Source organism: Phaseolus vulgaris, chromosome 8, assembly GCF_000499845.2.
Source record: "Phaseolus vulgaris cultivar G19833 chromosome 8, P. vulgaris v2.0, whole genome shotgun sequence".
In the NCBI taxonomy this organism is placed as follows: domain Eukaryota; kingdom Viridiplantae; phylum Streptophyta; class Magnoliopsida; order Fabales; family Fabaceae; genus Phaseolus; species Phaseolus vulgaris.
This window is the reverse complement of record NC_023752.2, coordinates 24,012,226-24,019,666: the sequence shown is the minus strand read 5'-3', so window position 1 is coordinate 24,019,666 and position 7,441 is coordinate 24,012,226.

The window sequence follows — 7,441 nt, the reverse complement described above, 5'->3', positions numbered from 1 at the left end:
TTCTTTATTTGATTCTCATCACAGAAGAGATCGTGCTCCAAGGCAGCTATACGCCGAGTTACTTCCTGCATAGGTAACTTAGTCGAACAGCCTGAAGAGTAAGAAGTGACGCTCAAGCAGAGGATGCTCCAGATGGTGACACGTGTACAGCTGGATGCGAGCCACGTGTCCAGATGTGTAACTGTCAGGAGAGAGAAAGCGCACAGGTATATAAGGGATTCTAACGAACTTCTGAGGTACGCGCGTTTTAGAATACTTCTTTTACGCTTGCGAGAACTTGAGTACGCTGAGAGAGAACATTGCACGGTTCCTGAAGTTCTTAGTTTTCCTCTTAGTATTTTGGGGGTTCAGTCGCTGACTTGAGCGTCGGAGCGCGATCGGCCGCAGCGGCGCCGTTCTGTCTTTTGCAGGTTCTTGAGGTGAATCAAGGTGAAGGACGGAGGCTAACACGGTGCAAAGCCGATCCAGAGGAAGCTACCTTTGACGAGGCAAGGCTCTTGCGTTCTGGTCAACAGGTAGGATCATCAGGCGCCCACCGTGGGGCCGTGTAAAACCTGTTCCCATCCACAACGTGAGTTCTTGGAGTTTCTGCAGTTTCTGTGTGGTTGTGTGCTGGTGCAACCATTTTCCGCTGTTCATTCAAGCTTTTGTTCGGTGAATTCGAGTTTTCCACCGTTCGTTCGAGTTTTGTTCGGTGAATTCGAGGTTTCTACCGTTTGTTTGGGTTTTGATCGGTAGTGTGAGGTTTTCCATCGTTCGTTCAAGCTTTCGATCGGTTTTCTTGGAGTTTCTTGCTGTTCGCGCGGTTTTCAATCGGTTGTTTGGTGCTTTTCCCGTTCGATTGCATTTCTGGTTAGTGCATCAGGGGCTTGCTGGAGAAGCGGTGGTTTTGTGGTGAAGTTGCAAGTTTCTGTGAAGGTTTCGACGTCCGAATCTATCGGCGTGCTGTTGCAGTTGCGTTTGTGGAGGTTTTAGGGAGTTTGAGAATTTCTAACCGGCCGATTGCTGGATCGATCGTTGCTGAAGGAGATTTTGTTCAAGTCCAGTTGTGCCAGTTGCTGCTGAAGGCGCCATGACCATGGCGCAGATGATGGAGATCATGCGTGCGCTGCAGGCGAATGTGGAGGCCTCGCGCGTAGAGCAGGCAAAGATGCATGAGGACCTAGTCGCCTCTCAGGCCAGGAATGAAGAGCTCAGCAAAGTGACTGAGGAGTTGCGCCAAGCTCTTCAGGAGCAAAGAGGACGCCCGGTCGCTGAAGAGGTCGCACCGTCGTCGCCACCTCGCGTTTTCCCTATGCCATTTGCTCAGGCGATCACAGACACGCCTATCCCTGCAAGCGTGGTACCTGTGAAGGCTACTTTCACCGGCGTGGAGGACCCTGAGGCACATCTCACCACGTTTCACACGCAGATGATGCTGTCAGGAGGCTCGGATGCTGTATATTGCAAAATGTTTGTGAGCACGCTCCAGGGAACAGCACTGGAATGGTTTGTGAGCTTGCCTACGGGTCACATAACCAATTTCCACCAGTTTTCGAAGCTTTTCGTCGAGCAGTACATTGTGAACAAGGCACCACCTAGGGTGTCTTACGACCTGTTCGACATAAGGCAATACCAGGGAGAGTCCCTCAGGGACTATCTGAATCGTTTTGGAGCACAGATGGTCCGCTTGCCTGCGAAAGACGAGGAGATGCTGGTATACGCCTTCAAAAAGGGCGTGCTTCATACTCCGCTTTGCCTTCAAGGCTAGCAACAATCAGGCGGAGTATGAAGCCCTGATCGCAGGAATGTTGCTAGCAAGAGAAATGGGAGCAAGAAGTCTGGTTGCTAAGAGTGACTCTTTGCTAGTCACCGGGCAAGTTACAGGGGAGTTCCAGGCGAAAGATCCCCAGATGGCAGCTTACCTGGAATACGTACAGCTCCTGAAGACGTCCTTCACTGAGTTTGAACTAGTTCATGTGCCGAGAGAGCAAAATGCCGGAGCAGACCTGCTTGCCAAGCTGGCCAGCTCAGGCAAGGGGAGAAAACAGAGGACCGTCATTCAGGAGACCTTGAAGGTACCGCGAGTGTTCGTGTCAGACAACCAGGTACTTCAAGTGTACAAATCGATGGAGCGTCTGACGATCGGTCATCGTTCACTGACTCAGGAGACGTTGAAAGCGCCGAGGGTTAGAGCGCGACCGGCAAAGACCGATGAGGCGATGGAAGTCTGCGCTGTTAGGGAGCCCGGCACGTGGATAACACCGTACCAGTTGTACTTAGAAGATGGCGTACTCCCACTTGACCCGACAGAGGCAAAAAGAATAAAGAGGAGTTCGAGTAAGTTTACTTTGATTGATGGGAACCTGTTTAGATTTGGGTTTTCTCATCCTGTGCAGATCTGCGTGTATGGCGAGCAATGCACTAGACTTATGTCAGAGCTACACGAGGGGGTATGCGGAAGTCATGTAGGTGGTCGCGCTTGGGCAAGTAGGATCCTCCGCGCGGGGTACTACTGGCCAACGCTGAAGGAAGACTGCGTGAGGTATGCTCAGCGTTGCAAACAGTGTCAACTTCACGCAGACTGGCATAAGGCACCTCCCGAGGAGTTGAAGTCCATCCATAGCCCGTGGCCATTTCACACATGGGGAATCGACATCCTAGGACCTTTTCCCTTGGCGATAAGGCAGATGAAGTTCCTCATCGTGGCCATCGAGTATTTCACCAAGTGGGTGGAGGCAGAACCAGTCGTGCACATCACCGCACAGAAAGTCGAGCACTTTGTCTGGAAGAACATTGTCTGTCGTTTCGGAGTACCCAAAAGGCTGGTCTCCGACAATGGCACCCTGTTCACAAGTCATCAGCTAAGGAAGATGTGCGAGGAGTTAAAGATACAACAGGTTTTTGCCTCAGTGGAACACCCACAAACCAATGGGCAGGTGGAGTCAGCCAACCGAGTACTGCTCTGGGGGCTGAAGCGAAGACTAGAGAAAGCTAAAGGAAACTGGGCAAAAGAGGTCCCCAGAATCGTATGGTCCTACCATACCACTCCACAGTCCAGCACCCATGAGACACCCTTTAGCCTTGTCTACGGGACAGATGCCATGATTCCCGTGGAGATACAGGAGAGCTCCCCCAGGTTTTTGAATTTCATTGCCGAAGAATCCAACGAAGAACGAAAGGTGAATCTCGACCTACTGGACGAAGTGCGAGAAGAAGCCAGAGTTAGTGCTGAAGCCGTCAAGAGAAGAGTAGAACGGAGGCACAACTCCAAGGTGAGGCTCAGGCGTTTCCAGGAAGGTGATCTGGTGATGAGAAAGGCGCATCAGAATGAGATGGAAAACAAGTTGTCTCCAAAGTGGACAAGTCCATACAGAGTGGTTGAGGCATTGGAGAATGGAGCTTATCGGCTGGAAACTCTGGATGGAGGAGCAATCCCCAGAACGAGGAACGCCACCCACTTGAAATTTTATTTCAGTTAAGTTGTAAAGTAGTTGCGTTCTCGCGCTAAAGACACACTCAGTGTATATACTGAAAACAGTTGAACAAATAAGGGGGCACTCTTTTCCTTAAGGAGGGTTTTTAACGAGGCCACCCAATGAAAAGATTATCAGCATATCAAGTGTGCGAGAGTTTTCAAGTTAAAATCCTCCTCGCCCCAGGTGCGAGTGCAGGTGATCGGTTAGGCCTTATTCGCCCTAGGCGCGAGTATGGGCGCTAATCTAAGTCCTCCTCACCCCAGGCGTGAGTGCAGGCGACTAGGGTTTGAAAAGCCAGGGGTGCTAGTAAGACCAAGAGAGGGAAAGGAAGGATTTCGACAAACGTCCTTACCCACTTGGCATATACCAATGTTGGCCTAGTAAAGCTCTTAGTTTAAACCCTTCTCACCCCAGGAGTGAGGCAGGGAAAGAACGACCCGATCCGCCCAAGGTTGATGACCTTGGGGAAGGTAAGAGGGGCTATCGAGAAACACTCTTCTTCCCCCAAAACAAGGCATCACCTCTGACGATTGATGTCAAAGTCCTCTATGCACTTAGCGCTAGAGCGATAGAGAAGCAAGGTGAAGACCGAAGAACGATGACTGATGAGTTGTTGGTGGATATGCTAGTGGGTAGTGCCTTGTCGGAGGAAGCTTTTCCAAACAAGTTCTTACACAACAAGCCGAAGCAGACAGACTATGCCTAGTCAGTCATCTAGTACGAAGCTGTGCATAAGAACTGTTAAAGACAAAGCTAAGGGAGTTGTTAGTCGTGATCAAGGTAGAGGCCAAGATCAAAGAGCACAGATCGCGCTAAACCTAAGCTAGTTAACAGTCAGTTGTGTGCAAAAAGAAAGATGAAGCTTAAGAAGATACGAGAGAAGAAACATATAGCTGAAGCAAGTATATATTCACACCAAGGTCTATACAAGTTTCAAGTACAAGAATTGTGCAGAAATATGAAATTACGAGAAGAAAACTCAAGAAGGAGGAATGAGCTTGCCATCTACCACTTCGTGGAAGATGCTGAACTGCGTAAGGTCCAAATCTGGAAGAACGCAATGAATCTGCTCGAATGCCAGCTCGAACCCATCAGCAAGGGCGTCAGCACTCACGTCCATAAGTTCGGTGTTCTCAGCTTCGAGCTCTTGCTTTGAAGTCTCCAAGGCGTTCTTCTCAGTGGTGAGGGAAGCAATGGAAGAGGCAGCTTCTTCCAATTTGCCCTTTGCTTCGGCAAGCTCGACCTTCACTGCAGAGAGCTCGCTCACTGCCTTCTCAAGTTTCTTCCCCCCATCAGTGGCCTCCTCCTTGGTAGACTTGAGATCCCCCGCTAGTTGTGAGTTCAGTTGGCGTAGGGAGGAAGTCTCAGCTTCCAGGTTGATTATCTTGCTCCTCAGCTCCACCACTTCGCTGTCCAGAGTATTGACAGCTTGCCCCATCAAGATTTCAGTCTTGATGGTCTCCTGGACCTGCGATAGGTACTCTTTCCTGGATTTTTCCACCATATCCCTCATCAGGGCTACGGACCCTTGGGCAGCCTCAAAGTCACTCTGCAGTGAGTCCTTGTCGTGCTCAAGCTCCTTGACCCTCTTCTCCAGGACCAGTTGCTTGCGGTGCTGGGTGGAAAACTCTAGGGAAAGCACTATCTGCTTGGCCAAGTGCATGTCCACCTCTTGCCCACTCCATTCGAGAAGCTCCCGGCTGCATATGAAATGTCGAACCAAGGCAATGACTCGACTGAAGTTTTCATTGCTAGCACCAGAGCTGTTTGGCTGCGAGCTGACTTCACCACCTTCAGCAGTAGCAGCAGAGGTTGGCGGTGGTGGTGATGCAGGAAGTCTTGGGAAACCCCCCGAGTGGGCAGAATCACTCCCAGCAGGTGGAGTGGGTTGACCAATAGCTTGGCCCGCTGGGGGTGGGGGTGGAAGTGATGCTGGAGACGGAAGTTGGGGCGTTGGAGATGGTAGGCGCTGAGGGGAGGGGGAGGAAGTTGGTGCTGGGGCAGGTTGAGTAGGAGGAGGTGGGGGTGAACCCTCCTCGATCTGCACCACTTCGTTTCCCCAGGCCTAAGGGATGAAGCCCCCCCAACCTCTTGGTGTTTCCTCTTGCGATGTATAAGAGGAGAGCCAGAACTCTCCTCCTCGGTTGAGGGGGTAGGAGCAGCAGCGGCCGCAACAGTTGCGGGAAAGGCCTTTGTTAGCCTTCTTCTCTTCTTCTCTGGCTCGGGGCCTTCAGCTGGCGCGACAGAGAGAGGTGGAGCCGCGATGGGCTCGGTGGTAGAGGAGGAAGAACCAGTCCCCTTGGCACCCCTGGTCCGGGCAAGCTCCAGTAGTGCCCTCCTCCTATCTTTCCCTGAAGTCATGTCTACATCAAGGGTAAAAAGAAGAGTTAGATGGCATAATTATGCAAGTGGATAAAATCTTATGCAAGTATGCATGAGAGTGTGCAAGTATTCTAAGAGGTGCAAGAAGAAGAGCCTACCTATGTACTTTTTCAGAGACACCACATCAAACTCGTGTTTGATGAGAAGGGCCGAGTTATATTTTGCCCCTAGGAGCAACCTACACAGCTCGCGCTCGTTGGGAGCCATGGCTTCAAGGCCCCGGGGCTTCTTAAACTCGACTCTAGGAACCCAATAAAGGGGAAACCCCTCGAGCAGCGTTGGGCTTTGCTGGGTAGCAGATATCATGTAGAACCTGCCCTTCCAATCATTAAATGATTGCTGGTACAGGCCCAAGATCACTCGTCCAACAACTCCATTCAGGCTGACCCAGGACCTATCCCCAGGGTTCTTCGCCTCGAAGAAATGTAGGAAGACGTCTACAGAGGCATTATGCCCAAAGTAGTTGCAGAGGATCTCGAATGCCCGTATGAAAGCCCAGGCATTCGGATGGAGTTGGCAAGGGGCGACGTTCAACTCCATCATCAGCTCCTTCTCAAAGAAGGTGAAGGGCAAGCGCAGCTTCAACCTTTTGAAGATGGCGGAGTATATGAAGGTGAAGGGCACCCCATTGGTAGCCCTATCGTCCGCGCAGATTGGCATCCCTCGAGGAGGAATGCGTATACGAACGTTGAAATCATTCTCCCTGTCGATGGCGCAGGAGGGCTCATCAGGGTCGTTGCTCAGAAGGGTTTTGAGGTGGCCTTTCGGTAGTTGAGTGGAAGTTTCGGCCAGCAATGCCAGGGGAGCTCAGTTGATGAGAATCAAATAAAGGAGGCTTTTATTAATGAAGGGAGAGGTCATTCACCTACACATTTGAAGTTCTTCCTTCTAGTCTTTTCAAAATTAAAAAGAAGACATAAAATAAAGAGAGGATAAAGCCATAAAGCCAAAGAAGTCTACAAGCTTTCAAGAATAGGCTTCATTTAAATATCTCTCTTTATAGTTTCTTTTATAAATTTGTAAATAATATAGAATGTTTAAATACATAGTTTTTAGGAAAGGTGCTTAGAGGGAAACCTTAGATACCTCTTTTGTAAAAGCATCTTTAGGCATTAATTTAGAATTTTCTAGAAGGTGACTCTTCATGCTTCACTTTAGGTGCTAGAAGTGAGTAGCATGCAAGGGAATTTTGGTTAGCTTGTTTTGTAAGCTTCATGACCAGCCCTTGCTCCTATAAAAGGAGGGCTTAGGTCCTTCATAATGCAGATTTAGATTTGGAATTTGTAGTATCAAAACTCTCCCAAATTGGTGATTGAGTGTAGTGAGAACTTGTCTTCTCCTCTTCCTAGTCTCATCTTGAGTGCCTTGGTTCTCTCAAGTGGCGGCATTGCACACTTATCTTGGAGCATTCACACTTCAAGTGGCGTGTTCATCAACCAAGAACTACAACCACATAAGTCCTTTTTCTTCTCCATCTTCTCATTCCATTTCCGTGCCTATTTGAATTCCTAAACATGTCTTAGGTTCCTTTCTTGCTTTCTATTCGGTGTTCTTGCTTATTTTCATGTTTCAATCGGTTCATCTTCTTTCTCCTTGGATTT